This window comes from Hyperolius riggenbachi, chromosome 7, assembly GCF_040937935.1.
Source record: "Hyperolius riggenbachi isolate aHypRig1 chromosome 7, aHypRig1.pri, whole genome shotgun sequence".
NCBI classification, from domain to species: Eukaryota; Metazoa; Chordata; class Amphibia; order Anura; family Hyperoliidae; genus Hyperolius; species Hyperolius riggenbachi.
The window spans coordinates 255,110,854-255,127,325 of record NC_090652.1 but is presented as its reverse complement, the minus strand read 5'-3'; the positions used below and the strand labels follow the sequence as shown (position 1 = coordinate 255,127,325).

Here is a 16,472-nt window from a genome sequence, read left to right as displayed (position 1 = left end):
ATACTGCCTCACGGTTTTTCCTTGCATTGTATATTTCTGCTGTAACTTAATGTTGTGCACTGTTTTTTACGTTATGTCTCTACTGTAAGTTATTTTTCTTTTTGTGAGCTGCCCTGTGATGCTAAAACCAATTCCGGGCATGACCCAATCATGCTTGGCGAAATAAACGATTCTGATTCTGATGTTTCAGAACTGGTTCAGAACCATACAAAAGTAATGTCACATACAGAAGCTTTATATATGATCCGAAGGGAAAATTGCATCGTGTGTACCAGGCATTAGTCACATGTAGTATCATAACCTCAATTCTAGAACTGATTTGGAAATCACAAATAGTCACAAATACTGAAGGCCATTATGGTGCCCAGCTTATTGGAAATGGATGTTAAATTAACAGTGTGCTTTAACTAGATTGTGTGGTAGCAGATAACCAATAAATAGTATTCATAATAAATACAACACAACTCAAAGAATAAAATATATGGGTAGCATAACATCAACAAATTATAGTCATTGAACTTTTGTACCGTTGACAGAGTACCTTACAATCGCTGGCCTATTTAAAGCCATAATATGCCTCAGAAGGGTAGGAAATGCCAGTTTAGCGATTCCTTCTGTCCCTTTAAAAAGAAGAAGCACAGAAATAACCAGGATGAGTCGATCTTTAAAGCCAAAAAAAAAAAAAAACTGAAGAGAAAAGATAAAAGACAGCCTAGAGTATGAACATCAAAGACTTGTTAATGACACGAAATACCATTAGGCTTTGCAAGTCTTTTGTTTTAACTCCCCCCCCATCCCCCCACCCCCCAATATCTCCGCACCTGCAAAGTGTTACCAGGCTTTGTTCACAAATTTGAATGTTCTATTAACATCAACAGCAAAATGATGGCAAATGTAAAAATCTACCCTTTTTTTAGCTCTGTCGTGCTCTAAAAATAAGACATTTACACTGTACCTTCCTTCCCTAAAGGTATCTACTGTACAGCCGTGGCTCCTAAGCTGAATTCTGTTGATTGCAAATGAGTTGTGCTTGAAAGGAAGGGATATCTTTTGTTATTGGAGAAAAAGAAGGTAATCAGCAACTATGAAAGACTCGCATAAGAAGCTCAGGCTCTCTGGCAGGAGTAAGGAAAAAGCGCCTAGCGAAATCAGAGCGTGAAATTCAGATTAGTCCTCCGCAGGCTCCGATAGGAAGGGGGTAGCAGAAGACTTGGCATGGCCGAAAGGTATAACCTATTTCATTTGGGCCTTGAAGTATTTTCTAACAGATGGAGGGGCCAGCTGCCTTTCCTCATCCTTTTAATAACATCTTAGGTGGTAGCCGTATGAAAAGTAAGAGAACCTGTGATATGAAGCCAAGAGAAGCAAGGGAATCTGTCCCAATGCTAAAGTTTGACAAATGAATATCAAAAGGAAAACTCCACTCTTAACCATATTATCCATAATCCTACTTCAGTTTTCTGAATTCATGTCTTTGGGTCCAGTGGGCAACACTCAACCAACCGTTCTCCAGGGGGATAATCAGTCAAGCAGGACAGGAAATTGTGTCCCCCAAACCAGAATATCTCAGCACAGGTTCACTCAATGGAAATATAAAGACTTTTGATGCCAAAAGGTAAGTATCACTATTTGTGGAGGGAGGTGGGGGGCACAAAGACTGTGTTAAATAAACAATTGATTTTTGTTTAGAAATTAAAATAAAGTGTATTAGTTTTATCCAAAACATTTTGTTGTTTAATGATTTTGCAATAAACTTTACATTTCAAGCAGCGCCCAGCTATTTTCAAGATATGACAGATCATGCTAAATATGTTCGCTTGCATACACTCTTAGCTTCTCATTTGTTGACACATCCAGTTACCACTTTCAGTTCAGGTGCTTCGGCAGATCATCTGGCTCACGCAGCAACTGATTGGCATGGCATGAAGATAAAGAAAAAGTGTACTGTTATGTCTGGTGACATATACAGTATATTCAGTATAATCTTCCTAAGGGCCCATTCACACTAGAGCGTTTTGCCGTGATTTCGGCAAAACGCTCAAACGCTAGCGCTTTTTGACAGAGATATGGTAACGATCATATTTTTTATTTTGCAAACAATGCCAGTTACCTTCTCTGAAGACACACTTCGCGCTGACACGGATGGTTATTATGGCTAAAAAGTGCCCACACACCACTAGTTCGCCTCCTCTGTTCTTTAAAAGACAAAATTATACATACAGAGGTTGGCGCTCTTAGTGTGGTCCTGCACTTATGGGCAATGCTTTTACTGCCCCCTTTGACACAAATGGATGTCCCCACAATTCACCATCCAATATGTAAAAACAGCCCACTACAGAACCATTCAATACATATGCAATCCAATATAAGACAATTAGGCAACCCCCAACGTTCAGATCATATAATATTTTAAACCACCCCAAACGCTGTCAACATGTGGGTGTACAGTTCATGAGTCTTTTAAGATTTTTAAGGAAGCACAAAACAAACAGTTCAGACAGTTCATAGGTCCTCTCGTCCCTGGATATTACAAGTACACTCCTCCTTCACAGTTCTCACTATTCCTTATATCACTTCCCAAGAGTGGGCTATTTGGACAGTAAAGCCTTCACCACACCCCAGTAAAATACACTCGTGACTCATCAGACGAAACATGTAAGGCGGGGTCTGGACGCGGAAGAGACAAGCACACACACGTGGATGGCGGCGTTACCCAGGGCAGGAGAGAACACCGAGCGCACGGCGGTGCGGACTCTGCAGATACATTGGGGTGCGCCTATGCCAACCGGCCAACTGTACGGGGGAGAGCCCGTGGGAAAATACTCTATGCTTTTGATGACATCTATTAATCTGTAAGTGCAATGGAATTTTAAATCTTTTATTAAAGAAACAGTATCACAATATTTGAGGCATTTGTTTTATTGAGATACTAAGGGAACAAAAGATACCTATATATAGGTGAAGAGGTCTGACATATTGCTAGAGTGGTGGGGGACGACCCGGGAACTGTCCCAAGGCTCCATCTGACCTATCAGCAGGTCATAGCACACGGTGAGTGTATCTCACTGGGGTGTGGTGAAGGCTTTACTGTCCAAATAGCCCACTCTTGGGAAGTGATATAAGGAATAGTGAGAACTGTGAAGGAGGAGTGTACTTGTAATATCCAGGGACGAGAGGACCTATGAACTGTCTGAACTGTTTGCTTTGTGCTTCCTTAAAAAATCTTAAAGGACTCATGAACTGTACACCCACATGTTGACAGCGTTTGGGGTGGTTTAAAATATTATATGATCTGAACGTTGGGGGTTGCCTAATTGTCTTATATTGGATTGCATATGTATTGAATGGTTCTGTAGTGGGCTGTTTTTACATATTGGATGGTGAATTGTGGGGACATCCATTTGTGTCAAAGGGGGCAGTAAAAGCATTGCCCATAAGTGCAGGACCACACTAAGAGCGCCAACCTCTGTATGTATAATTAATGCCAGTTACCTGGCTGTGCTGCTGCTATAGCAGCATAGAGGGAGCTATTGTGGCTGGAAACGAAGAATCATTTGCGTTCTCAGCCTGTCGGGTCTTGACGGCGAAACCGGAAGTGGCCGCCGGCGGGGACAGGAGGATCGGAGGGACACGGCGAGGGCACCAGACAGCTGCAGGGGGCTATTGGAAGCCCCAGGTGAGTAAAACTCCTTTTTTTTGTTTGGCTTAAAGAGACACTGAAGCGAAAAAAAAATATGATATAGTGAATTGGTTGTGTACTATGAATAATTACTAGAAGATTAGCAGCAAAGAAAATATTCTCATACTTTTATTTTCAGGTATATAGAGTTTTTTCTAACATTGCATCATTCTATAATATGTGCACATTACACAACACTCAGCATTCAAAATGAGTCTTTCAGAGCAGTCTGTGAACTAATGACCTCTCCTCTAGCAGAGGAAAAGTAAATAGTCCAGGAACAGTTGAGATAATAAAAGTCAGATAACAGCCCTCTCCATGATTAACTTAGGGCTGGTTCAGACGGACGTTTGGAGGCATCGCGTTCGTTGGCGTCGCGGCGGCAATGCGTTCGGGCTTTCAGCAGTGTTCGCATTGCGTTCGGATGCGGCCGCATTTTTCTTTCCCTAGGCGGACATTACCCGTCGCGGTTAACCGCCCCTGGAAGCAACATGTACTTTCCAGGGGCTTCTTGAACGCCAGTGAAAATCGGGACCCGAACGCCGCGTTCGTGCAAACGCGCGTAAAAGCTTGGTACAAACGCTCCCATTCACTTGAATGGGAGCGTTTAACACCAAGCCCCGAACGCTACGCTAGCAGTAAACGCTCTGCAAGCGTCCGTCTGAACCAGCCCTTAGTTGGAGAGCTTAATGGCTTGTTTGCATAGAGATAACAACTGGAGTTTCTCAACTCTTCCTGTACTGGAAACAATTACACTGATGTATCTGATCTTAATGTTTTATTTCTTAGCTGTGCTACACATAAAATTATAATATCATCATTTATTTTTCGCTTCAGTGTCTCTTTAAGGATCACTTTAACCTTCCTGGCGGTAACCAAAAGCCGCGCAGGAGGATTTCTCAGGCCCTGCTGGGCTGATTTGCATCATTTTTTTTGCTACATGCAGATAGCACTTTGCTAGCTGCGTGTGCATACCGATTGCCGCCACTCTGCGGCGATTCGCCGCTACCCGCCGCGCCGTGCCCCCCCCCTCAGACCCCTTGCGCAGCCTGGCCTATCAGCGCCAGGCAGAGCTGAGGGTTGGATCGGGACTCCCAATGACGTCACGACGTTGGTGACGTCATCTCGCGTGTCGCCATGGTGACGGGGAAGCACTCCAGGAAATCCCGTTCTTTGAGCAGGATTTCCTGATCGCAGATCGCCGGAGGCGATCGAAGCGGGTGGGGGGATGCCGCTGCACAGAGCTCGCTACATGATTTTTTAAAAAATGTAAAAAAAAAACCTGCTGCGCTGCCCCCTGGCGGTTTTTAATAGACCGCCAGGAGGGTTAAAGGGCAACTGAAGCGAGAGGGATATGGCAGCTGCCATATTTATTTCCTTTTAAACAACACTAGTTGCCTGGCCTTCCTGCTGATCCTCTGCCTCTAATAGCCATAGACCCTGAACAAGCATGCAGCAGATCAGGTGTTTCTGACATTAATGTCAGATCTGACAAGATTAGCCGCATGCTTATTTCTGGTGTAAGTCAGACATTACTGCAGCCAAATAGATCAGCAGGGCTGCTAGGCAACTGGTATTATTTAAAAGGAAATGAGTATGGCAGCCTCCATATTCTTCTCATTACAGTTGAGCTGAGCTGAGCAGTGTGTACTACCGTGCTCTATGGAGAGGGAAGGTTGGAGGACCCACATGTGGCACTCTGCAGTTTCTGCAGGAAGAATAGGCCTGGGGCAAAAGGGATCTGTTCTGCAGGATTGCTGAGGGAAAGGCCAGCAAAATTGGGGGCACACTTTATTTTTCTGAAAACTAGAAACAATTATTTTGGCGTGGGAAATGTTCAAACTAAGTTTATGACTCAGATTTAGGATCATGTAGGGTTATTAGCAGGAAAATGATTGGACTAGGAATAATTGTTTTGGTTTAGGCTTTATTTAAAGCATTATGGTCAGGATAGGTGAAAAGTTAGGTTTAGTGTTGGGATTTCATCAATTAAAGGATTATGGTTAGGCACAAGGTTTGGATTGGGGTTATCAGAGAGGTCACGGCCTGTTCAGACTATGCGCGTTCCTGGACGTTTTCAGGGAATGTGTCTGGGTACCAAAAACGCATAGGAACGGCTCCTAATGCTTTTGAATGGGCTAGTTCACATGTATGCGTATGAGACGCATACGTTTCTCATCCGCATTGCTGCACGCAGTTCTGTGCGATACGCATAGAAACGGACGCAATGAAAGTCTATGGACGCGTATCAAAAACGCGTACTATTGCGTTTTTAGCGTCCGTTTTCCTCTGCGGTTCCCATAATTTTTTTTTTTCCCCTGGGTCACGTGTGTGTGCAAAACGCAATAGAATACGCATTAGAACGCAAGAAAAATGCATGCGTTTTTCACCTTGCGTTTCTTTGATTTTAAACGCATTCTTCATACGCAGATAGTCTGAACAGGCCCAAGTGAAGGATTATAGCAGTTACATTGGATAGTGGATTACACACTTTAAAATTGGAGGTATGGCTGTGTACTAAGTAGGGATGGTTAATGAGATGCAAATAATTTTGAGTTGATACAGCATTATGAAAATGTTGTATGCAAATCTATGCAGGTTGAAAATGAACCAATCAAATCCTGCCGAGGTAAAATTCGATCGGCAGAGATCTCATAAGTGACCCAGCAATCCTGACGTAGATTTTTTACTAAGCTAAGGGTGTTTGAATGTATTACAGAAAAAAGCTGCCTCCCATGAATGCTGCTGTCCTATGACAAGGTTAACAAGGTTGTCCAAACTTTCGCACCCCACTGTATTCTACTAGTTATAGCTGATGTTAGAATATCAGTCAAATTACTATTCTACTAGTTAATTCCGATAGTAAAATATTGGTAATAATCTTTACCAATATTTTTCAATCACCTAACCCTACTCTACACAGAACCCTTCCTCTACCGATGCCTAACCCTACCCTCCTGGTGGTGCCTAAACTTAAACCTCTCCAGCACCTAACCTTAACCCTAAACCCCTCATCCCCGGTGCCCAACCTTAATGGATACCCGAGCGCTAAATATATTTAAAAATGGACGCCTACTGTGTTTTGCAGAGGCTTCTCGCACCTCCCGTGCACCAGTATCACCCTCTGGAGTGGTTGGTGCCCTGCCTTCCAAGCCAGACATACTACGCTGCACATGCACATTTATATACAATATTATTAACAATTTACAGAGAAGAACTACCAAATAAGGACTACCCAACTGGACTTGGAAGAGTATGTATTCAACATTTAAAAATCAGGATTGTTAAATTCCGTGTGTAACAGAGCAAAAGTCAGTTAGTGGCATTTTCTCTTTTCAAAACAGATATATATGCAGATGACAGATGGAATATGATTGTTATGGGCAACACCATCACTTGTTATCCTTCCTCTTTTCACTTGTGAGGACTTATACACGACACAGATGGACAGCTCTGAACACGGACATGCTTTTTCCTCAGACAAATCACAAAGGACGGAGTTCCCCATGGAAATGAAAGACAGTTGTCAGCTATGTACTGCTGTGCTTTGTAGCTTAGTGACAGCACATGGCCCCAGATAAGGGAACAACTCATTAAATGTAATCTATAACCTCCTCCATTGTGTGCCACTTTTTTCTTGTAAGAAAGGTTGGGCGGACTGGGAGGAACAAACATGAGTCTTTAGGAAGTCTGTCAATCACAGTTAGTCAAATGAGGCGAGATGAAAGCTGTATGGAGAAGCCCAGAGGCTGGAGGCGTGGCTGTTGGGGTTCCAGGAAGGAAACAGTCACTTAAGGTGAACAAGGACTTATTGCCCGGGGAAACACAATAGATAATAATCGTAAGAACTCAATGGGGATTTAATAGTGCTCATTTGCCTGTCAGTCTTGCTTTGTGTCATTGAGCATTTGACACAAGCATTTAGTACTAGTGGCCGTGATTTTTTTTTTCAACTAACATATGACATTTTAGGATAAATATTGATAATATTAATTTTCTAGTGCTGTGCCATCTCCTTCTATAGAGCATTGCAGTTAAATTAATACATGCAAGACATAAACTTGAAATACAGTACAAACAAGGGTAAGATAGATAATGTACAGGTGAAACTCGAAAAATTAGAATATTGTGCAGAAGTCCATTTATATCAGTAATTTAACTTAAAAGGTGCAGGGCTGTTTCTAGGCTAAACTGCACCCAGGTTGAGGGTGTAAATATTGCGCTCCCTTCCCTCCACCCCCGTGGACTCACAAACCCTTATGGCCCATACTCACGGACTACAATTGTCGCCGCAACATGTGCCGCGCGCGTGTTGCGGCGACCGGTCGCCCGTGAGTATGAGGCGTTGCACGGGCAGGCACCCCGGACCGTCGCTCGTCGCTGCTGTCGCCAGGCGATTGGCGCGGTCAATCGCCTGGCGACAGTTGCCGCCGCAACTGTCGCTAGTCCGCGTGAGTATGTGGACTAGCGACAGCAACCTCAATAAAGAACATTGAGCTTCCGGCGGGGGGAGGAGAAACGTCGGCGACAGCTTCCGTCGCACCGCTGGTCCCTCTTCCGCGTGTGTACGCAGAGGGACCTGGCGACGCTCACGTGTGCTGGCGACAGGCCACTTATGTAGCCCGTGAGTATGGGCCATTACTCTTTAGGGACAGCCTCAGGTCACAAGTAGATCTACCTACTTGCTAGCGACCAGCTGCTCCTCCAGGAAGAAGCAGGGACCAGGTAAACACACAGGCGAAAAGAGCCCGGAAAGCTGACTCCTCCATGGGCGCCGCGCACAGACAGCCTGCAGTACCACTACAGGACATCAGGTGTCATCACGCGGTGGTGACCTGATGATGACTTGACGTCTGACGCAGGCAGCCTAGGAGGAGTCAAGGAAGGTGATCGTGCTGGTAATCTTCTTCCATTTGGCTGCACCGCACGTCACCAGCTCCCTATCGGTTACGTCCTTCTGCCTGCGCCCCCTTCTTCTACTTGCCGGTCTGCGCCCAGGGTGGTCACCCTGCCCGCAATGCCCAAGAAATTGCCCTGAAAAGGTGAAACTAATACATGAAATAGGAACCCTTTGCACGTGTTTTGGATTAATTAGCTGATTAGAGTCTAGAATATTGTACATTTTCACAATATTTTAATGGTCTGAGATTTTGATTTTGGGGTTTTCATAAGCTGTAAGCCATATTCATCAAAATTATAACAAATCAAGGCTTGAAATATCTCACTTTGCATGTAATTAGTCTATTTCATATATTAATTTCACCTTTTCAGTTGAATTACTGAAATAAATTGACTTTTGTAGGATATTATAATTTTTTTGAGTTTCACCTGTATAAGCACACAGCACAGCCAATTAGAAGTATTAAATGGTTCGGTAGTTAAGCATATACAGCAATAGCAAGATGTAAAAATAGGAGGTATAGCCCTGCCTATATGAGCATATAAGGAGCAAAATATTAATAGCTCGTAAGTGCATGTTGGAAAACAATTGCATTGAATAGTGGTGCTGGGGCAGGTCAGGTGAGACAAGGGGAATGAAGAAGCAAACAGTGGGGGGAAAGTGATGACAGGTGGTTTGGTAGCACAGGTGAAGTCAGTTGGGGTGGCAGCACAGGTAAAGACAGTGAAGGTGGTAGGACAGGACAGGTGAAGAAGGTGAAAACAGTTACAGTGGGATGCAGAAGTTTGGGCAACCTTGTTACTCGTCATGATTTTCCTGTATAAATCGTTGGTTGTTACGATAAAAGATGTCAGTTAAATATATCATATAGGAAACGCACACAGTGATATTTGAGAAATGAAATTAAGTTTATTGGATTTCCGGAAAGTGTGCAATAATTGTTTAAATACAATTAGGCAGTTGCATAAATTTGGGCACCACAAAAAATAAATGAAATCAATATTTAGTAGATCCTCTTTTGCAGAAATTACAGCCTCCAACCGCTTCTTGTAGGTTGCAATGAGAGTCTGGATTCTGGTTGAAGGTATTTTGGACCATTCCGCTTTACAAAACATCTCTAGCTCATTCAAATTTGATGGCTTCCGAGCACGGACAGCTCTGTTTAACTCATGCCACAGATTTTCAATTATATTCAGGTCTGGGGACTGAGATGGCTATTCCAAAATGTTGTACTTGTTCCTCTGCATGAATGCCTTAGTGGATTTTGAGCAGTGTTTAGGGTCGTTGTCTTGTTGAAAGATCCAGCCCCAGCGCAGCTTCAGCTTTGTCACGGATTCCTGGACATTGGTCTCCAGAATCTGCTGATACTGAGTGGAATCCATGCGTCCCTCAACTTTGACAAGATTCCCAGTCCCTGCACTGGCCACACAGCCCCACAGCATGATGGAACCACCACCATATTTTACTGTAGGTAGCAGGTGTTTTTCCTGGAATGCTGTGTTGTTTTTCCTCCATGCATAATGCTCCTTGTTGTGCGTGAATAACTCAATTTTAGTTTCATCTGTCCACAGTACCTTATTCCAAAATGAAGCTGGCTTGTCCAAATGTGCTTTAGTATACCTCAATATCTCAACCAGCTCTGTTTGTGCTGTGGGCGGAGAAAATGATTCCTCTGCATCACTCTTGCATAGAGCATCTCCTTGTGTAAAGTGCGCCGAATGGTTGAACGATGCACAGGGACTCCATCTGCAGCAAGATGATGTTGTAGGTCTTTGGTGCTGGTCTGTGGGTTGAATCTGATGGTTCCCACCATTCGTGGCTTCTGTCTATCCGAGATTTTTCTTGGTCTGCCACTTTGAGCCTTAACTTGAACTGAGCCTGTGGTCTTCCATTTCCTCTATATGTTCCAAACTGTGGAAACGGACAGCTGAAATCTCTGAGACAGCTTTCTGTATCCTTCCCCAAACCATTATGGTGAACAATCTTTGTCTTCTGGTCATTTGAGAGTTGTTTTGATCAGGGCTGTGGAGTCGGAGTCATGGAGTCGGGCAATTTTGGGTGCCTGGAGTCGGAGTCGGGAAAAAATGCACCGACTCCTAATGAATTTGTAACTGTAATTAAAATAGAAAATATGATAAAAATGTTCTATTTCTCAGATAATAGTCATTAAAAATAATGTATATATACAGTATATATACAGTAATAGCTGTGTTCAGTCCACAAAAATGAAATAAACCAATCAAAATTAGTTACTTGTGCTGCTTCAATAAAGCAGTCCCCGTATTTTTAAGGTCAGATATACATATCTGATTGTGACTGTATATATGATGTGTACACAGGAATCTCTTATATATACTAAATAACATCTATGCTGTAAGAATAAAGCCTGATGTGTAGCCGTGTCACTAATAGAGATGGTCAACGAGATGGAAATAATTCTGCATTGATGCTGATTTATGCAAATGTAAGCACTCCCTTTGCTGATGAAATCAAATAATTTGATATGTTGTTAAAATTTGGTTTGGTGACTACAAATTAAAGAGACGGATGAAAAGTAAAGTTTTATACATTCCTGGGGCTTCCTCCAGCCCCCTTCAGGCTAATCAGTCCCTCGCTGTCCTCCACCACCCGGATCTTCTGCTATGAGTCCTGGTAATTCAGCCAGTCAGCGCTGTCCGGCATCATGCCGCTCCCACAGCCAGGAACATTCTGCACCTGCGCAATAGTGGTGCACAGGTGTAGTATGCTCCTGGCGGCGGAGTGTGTGCATGCGCACTACGCCCGACTGGCTCAAGTACCTGGACTCATAGCAGAAGATCCAGGTGGTGGAGGAGGACAACGAGGGACTGATTATCCTGAAGGCGGCTGGAGGAAGCCCCAGGTATGTCTAAAACTTTAATTTCAGCTGTCTCAGGTTTACTTTGTTACACAGTAGTACTATACTCTACATATGCACTCCCCACAGAGCTGCAGGGAATCCACTGAGAATGCTGTGCACATTGAACACAGAGGTGTTGTCTGTTTACAATCTCCTCATTCCCCTGCAGAGTACATGCACATCATTCTTACATGTACCCACACTTACATTGCCTAGGGCCTGATAGATGTTCTTTGTTCCGGTTTGTACCTTTTACAAGTACTCTTACCAAGGACTAGTTTTAGTCTAAAGGGAATAAATATAGTAGTCTACATATCCTTCTCACTTCAGTTGTCTTGTAAAATTCCTAAGCGTTGGCAGTTAAGAGACGAATTTCATGTTACATACTTTTAATCAACAAAATTGTAATATGCAAATTAGAGGAGTCGGAGTCGAGGAGTCGGAGTCGGTGGAATCCTAAACTGAGGAGTCGGAGTCGGTGGATTTTTGGACCGACTCCACAGCCCTGGTTTTGACACCCCCATGTTGCTACTCTTCAGAGAAAATTAAAAGAGGAGGGAAACTTACAATTGATGCCCTTAAATACGCTCTCATAATTGGATTCACTTGTGTATGTAGGTCAGGGGTTACTGAGCTTACCAAGCCAATTTGAGTTCCAATAATTAGTTCTAAAGGTTTTGGTATCAATAAAATGCCCAAATTTATGCACCTGCCTAATTTAGTTTAAACAATTATTGCACACTTTCTGTAAATCCAATATTCACTTCTCAAATGTCACTGTTAGTGTCACTGTTAGTGTCTCCTATATGATATATTTAACTGACATTTTTTATTGTAACAACTAATGATTTATACAGGAAAATCATGATGATTAACAAGGTTGCCCAAACTTTTGCACCCCACTGTAAGGTGGTTAAATGGGAACTGAAGTAAGCGGTATACGGAGGCTGCCATATTTATTTCCTTTTAATCAATACCAGTTGCCTGGCAGCCCTGCTGGTCTATTTCTCTGCAGTAGTATCTGAATAACACCAGAAACAAGCATGCAGCTAGTCTTGTCAGATCTGACTTTAAAGTCTGAAACACCTGATCTGCAGCATGCTTGTTCAGGGGCTATGGCTAATAGTATTAGAGGTAGAGGATCAGCAGGGCTGCCAGGCAACTGGTATTGCTTCAAAGGAAATAAACATGGCAGCCTCCATATACCTCTCTCTTCAGTTCCCCTTTAAAACAAGTAAAGACAGTGGGGTTGATAGGACAAATGAGCCCAAAACAGATTTTAGACAGCTGTGGCCAAGTGTGCATGCCAGTGGTGAGGCACGCACACTTGGCCTGCAAAAGTATAAAGAGACGATTTAAAGGTGAACAAAATAAATAAGGATTTTCATGGCTCAAACCGCTGTTGGGAAGTGATGCTTTATTTTCTCATGTTTTGGACACCATGAAGTAGAAGACATAATCTACAGCTACTTTGTGTTTGAAGAAGAACAAGCTGTAAAAAGAGAAAGCAGAACATTTCTGAGTTCACTGTAAAATGTATAATGTTTACCGTGAGCGTTTATTTGTTTGATCTGTTAATGTGTCGTGATGGATGGAGATTCACTTTATTAGACCATGTAGGACTGTTCCCAGGAATGCACGCTTCTAATGCTGGATACGATTCGATTATTTCCGACATGTCCGATTCAAGCTTTGATGGATCATTAGGTCGATTTGCCATACTTTACATGACATTCGACCTAAAAATCATCGAAGTTCGTTCGGAAATGTTCGGAAATAATCGAATCGACGCGTATCGACGGCCGCGTCGCACGCGGAAACGCAACGTGTGTATCCAGCATAAGGGTACAATGGTTAATTTGCATATATTCAGCAGTGGTGCTCTGGGAGACATCTCGAGCTCACTCTAACCTGAATTATCGCAAATTCTTTCTGTTTTAGGAAAGCAAACTTTTGTTTTTCTTAACATCTTAGTAAGGGGGCTTTTAGGACCATTGTAGTCCCTTACACACCCCAATGAGTTCTGGGTCACCATGAGCTTGCTGGTTAGTCTGTGCCGCCCAGGAATGTAGAAATAGCAAAAGCAACCACAGCAGCTCCGGGCAGGAAGGGAGGGGAGGGGGGGGGGAGGAGGACTTCAGGGAAGGGAACTAGTAGTTAGTGTTGATTCATCCTTTGACTTTGTAACTCAGTATCCATGTTCTGTACGCACTGTACACTACATGAGTGTGCATGATGCCATGCCAACTCACATCCATGGGGTAGAGGAAGTCGTGTTTGCTCAAGTGTGCCTAAAGGTGGCCACACACGTTGCAACCAAAGCATCATTTGAGAAAATGGATCGCAATAACTTTTTGAGAACGATCATTCAGGAAGGTTGGAAAAATCAGATCAAATTGTCCAGAAATGTAATGGTGTGTGGTAGGTTGTATGAAATTCTTTCAACCAAATAAATTGTATGGCTAAATTCAAGATGAAAAACTATTTGTAGTAGAAGTGAAAAAGACAACAGTAATAATGAAGAAGACTTTTAAGGCATACCTCTCAACTTTTTGAGATAAGAAAGAAGTCCTGAAAGAGGCACAAATGAGGAGGAAAGAGGGACAGAAGCACAGGGTTCCCAAAGAGGGATTGTCCCTCCAAACTGGAAGAAACTGTGAGAAAACGCGGAAAAGCCGACGCGGGTGCTCAGAGCAAGGGGGCTGAATCCGCGTCCAACGCGGCAGGTTGCGCGCGTGGGCCTGCATCTGCTAGCATGACTGAACGCGGAGAAACCGCCGCATGTCCTGAGAACAAGGCGGCGGATTGCACGTCCGACGCGGCGGTTTGCACGCATAGGCCTACATCTGTCGGTATGGCTGATCGCGGAGAAACCGCCGAATGCTCTGATAGCGGTGCGGCTGGTTCCGCGTCCAGCACAGTGGATGGGTTACAACACGTCTGGTGTGGCTGGGACTGATAGTCCACACAGGTTCAGAAGGACGCGCGCGCGCGCTGAGAGGCAGAGCTTTTATGACAGCCAGAAGGGAGTCAGCTGACCAAGCCGGTCAGCTGACAATTGTATCAGTTCTGATTGGTCCAGCACTTAGGGGAGGCGCTGGAGAGCGCTATAGTATATATACTGGGTGCTGGTCATTTCTCTGGTGTCTGTCGTTGCGATCACTACGTGGAAGCACTCAGACCTTTTGTCAGAATCTGTGTTATTCTCTAGATCAGTTCCAGGGTGTTGATGATCACGGACCTCACACCTCAGACTAGGAATACTGTATATTATCTGTGTTATCCTTCAGACTAGTTCCCGGGTGTTGATGACTACGGAACTCACACCCAAGACTAGGAATTAGCGTTACCATCTTGTCATACTCAGACTAGTTCCGGGGTGTTGATGATCAAGGAGCTCACACCTAAATCTAGGCATTGTTTGATTATTTGTTATGACCTTCTGCTTTCCTGACCACTCTTCTGATCTCTGATTTGGTACTTTACTATATCTGATTCTCTGTTGCCAAACCTTGCTTGCCTTAGGACTCCGAATCAGTCTCTTGTCTCTGTATCTGACCTGTCTGTCTGTTGCCGACCTGGCTTTCCCGACCTCGAGAACTATCTCCTCTGTTTAGAGATAGTTCACAGATCTGTCAGTGACACTTCTCCATTGGTGTCACTCACACTCTGGTCCTTCCCACTCTCAGCCTGACTCCTCCTCTTGGGGAACCTCAGGCCATTGAAGGGAGCCTGTTCTTTGGGCAGTATCTCTTACTGCCTTGCACCCTCTATACGTGTGCTCTCCTCAAAGTATTACTGTTGCACCAAACACTCATATTACTCAGGTGTCCAGAGGTTAGAGATATATCTGATTATCGGTGATACTGCAGATCATCAATAATCAGGTATACATCTGTATTCTCGGTGATACTGCAGATCACCGATAATCAGATCCTCTCTGTGTTACACCTATCGTTACAGAAACCCATGCAAACACTGAGAGAACATACACACTCCAAGCAGATAGTGCCCTGGCTGGGATTTGAACTGTGGACCCAGCGCAAGGCGAAAGAACTAACCACAACACAACCATGCTGCCCACCTTTAATCTGGGGTCTCCATCAGAATCATGTAATGAGGACCCATGACTTCTATGTACGGCCAGTGGTGTAGCAATAGGGGATGCAGAGGTTGCGACTGCACCAGGGCCCTTGGGCCAGAGGGGCCCCAAGGTAACCTCCTACAGTGGTAGTACAGTATTAGCTCTTTATTGGTCCTGTGCCAGTAATGATCACTTCTATAGATGCTTTGAACAGTGATTATTATTATTATTTATTTATTGTATTTATAAAGCATCAGCATATTACGCAGCGCTGGACAATAAGTAGGGATACATATAATGTAAACAAGGGGTGACAGACAGAGAGGGGGAAAACAGGTTATGCAACATAGCACAAGGTTGTCCATGCAAACGGTATAAGAAGCATGATCATTTGAATTCACAGAGACCCAGCAATTCTAGTCCGAGTAAGTCCATGGGAAGGGTGTTATAGCTGGGGTTGCAAGATCAAGAAGCACACACTAAGGGGGTGAAGACCCTGCCAAAGGCCTTCAATCTAAAGGGTGGGGGAGGGACACATAAGGTAGGGCTGTGGAAAAGGTGCTCAACTGAGAGAGTTAAAGTGTTGAAATTGGGGGGTAAGCCATTTTAAGGAAATGTGTTTTGAGGGCTTGCTTGAAAGTGTTGAAGGAAGGAACAAGTCTGGAGTCTGAGGGGGGTGGATGATAAAGGTGTTCAGGGAAGGGAATAATGTAAACAAGGTGTTCAGGGACTTCAGGGAAGGGAACTAGTAGTTAGTGTTGATTCATCCTTTGACTTTGTAACTCAGTATCCATGTTCTGTACGCACTGTACACTACATGAGTGTGCATGATGCCATGCCAACTCACATCCATGGGGTAGAGGAAGTCGTGTTTGCTCAAGTGTGCCTAAAGGTGGCCACACACGTTGCAACCAAAGCATCATTTGAGAAA

The 16,472-nt window shown here is 43.9% G+C and overlaps 1 long non-coding RNA gene across 1 annotated transcript in view; it reads right to left on the bottom strand.

Annotated features, from left to right (window-relative positions):
- Positions 1 to 406: 406 nt before the first annotated feature.
- LOC137524971 (uncharacterized) overlaps positions 407 to 16,472 on the bottom strand; it is a 112,127-nt gene continuing 96,061 nt past the window's right edge. Inside the window, exon 3 of the long non-coding RNA XR_011022824.1 lies at positions 407 to 620. This is a non-coding gene — a long non-coding RNA (uncharacterized lncRNA). The remainder of the gene's footprint in view (positions 621 to 16,472) is intronic.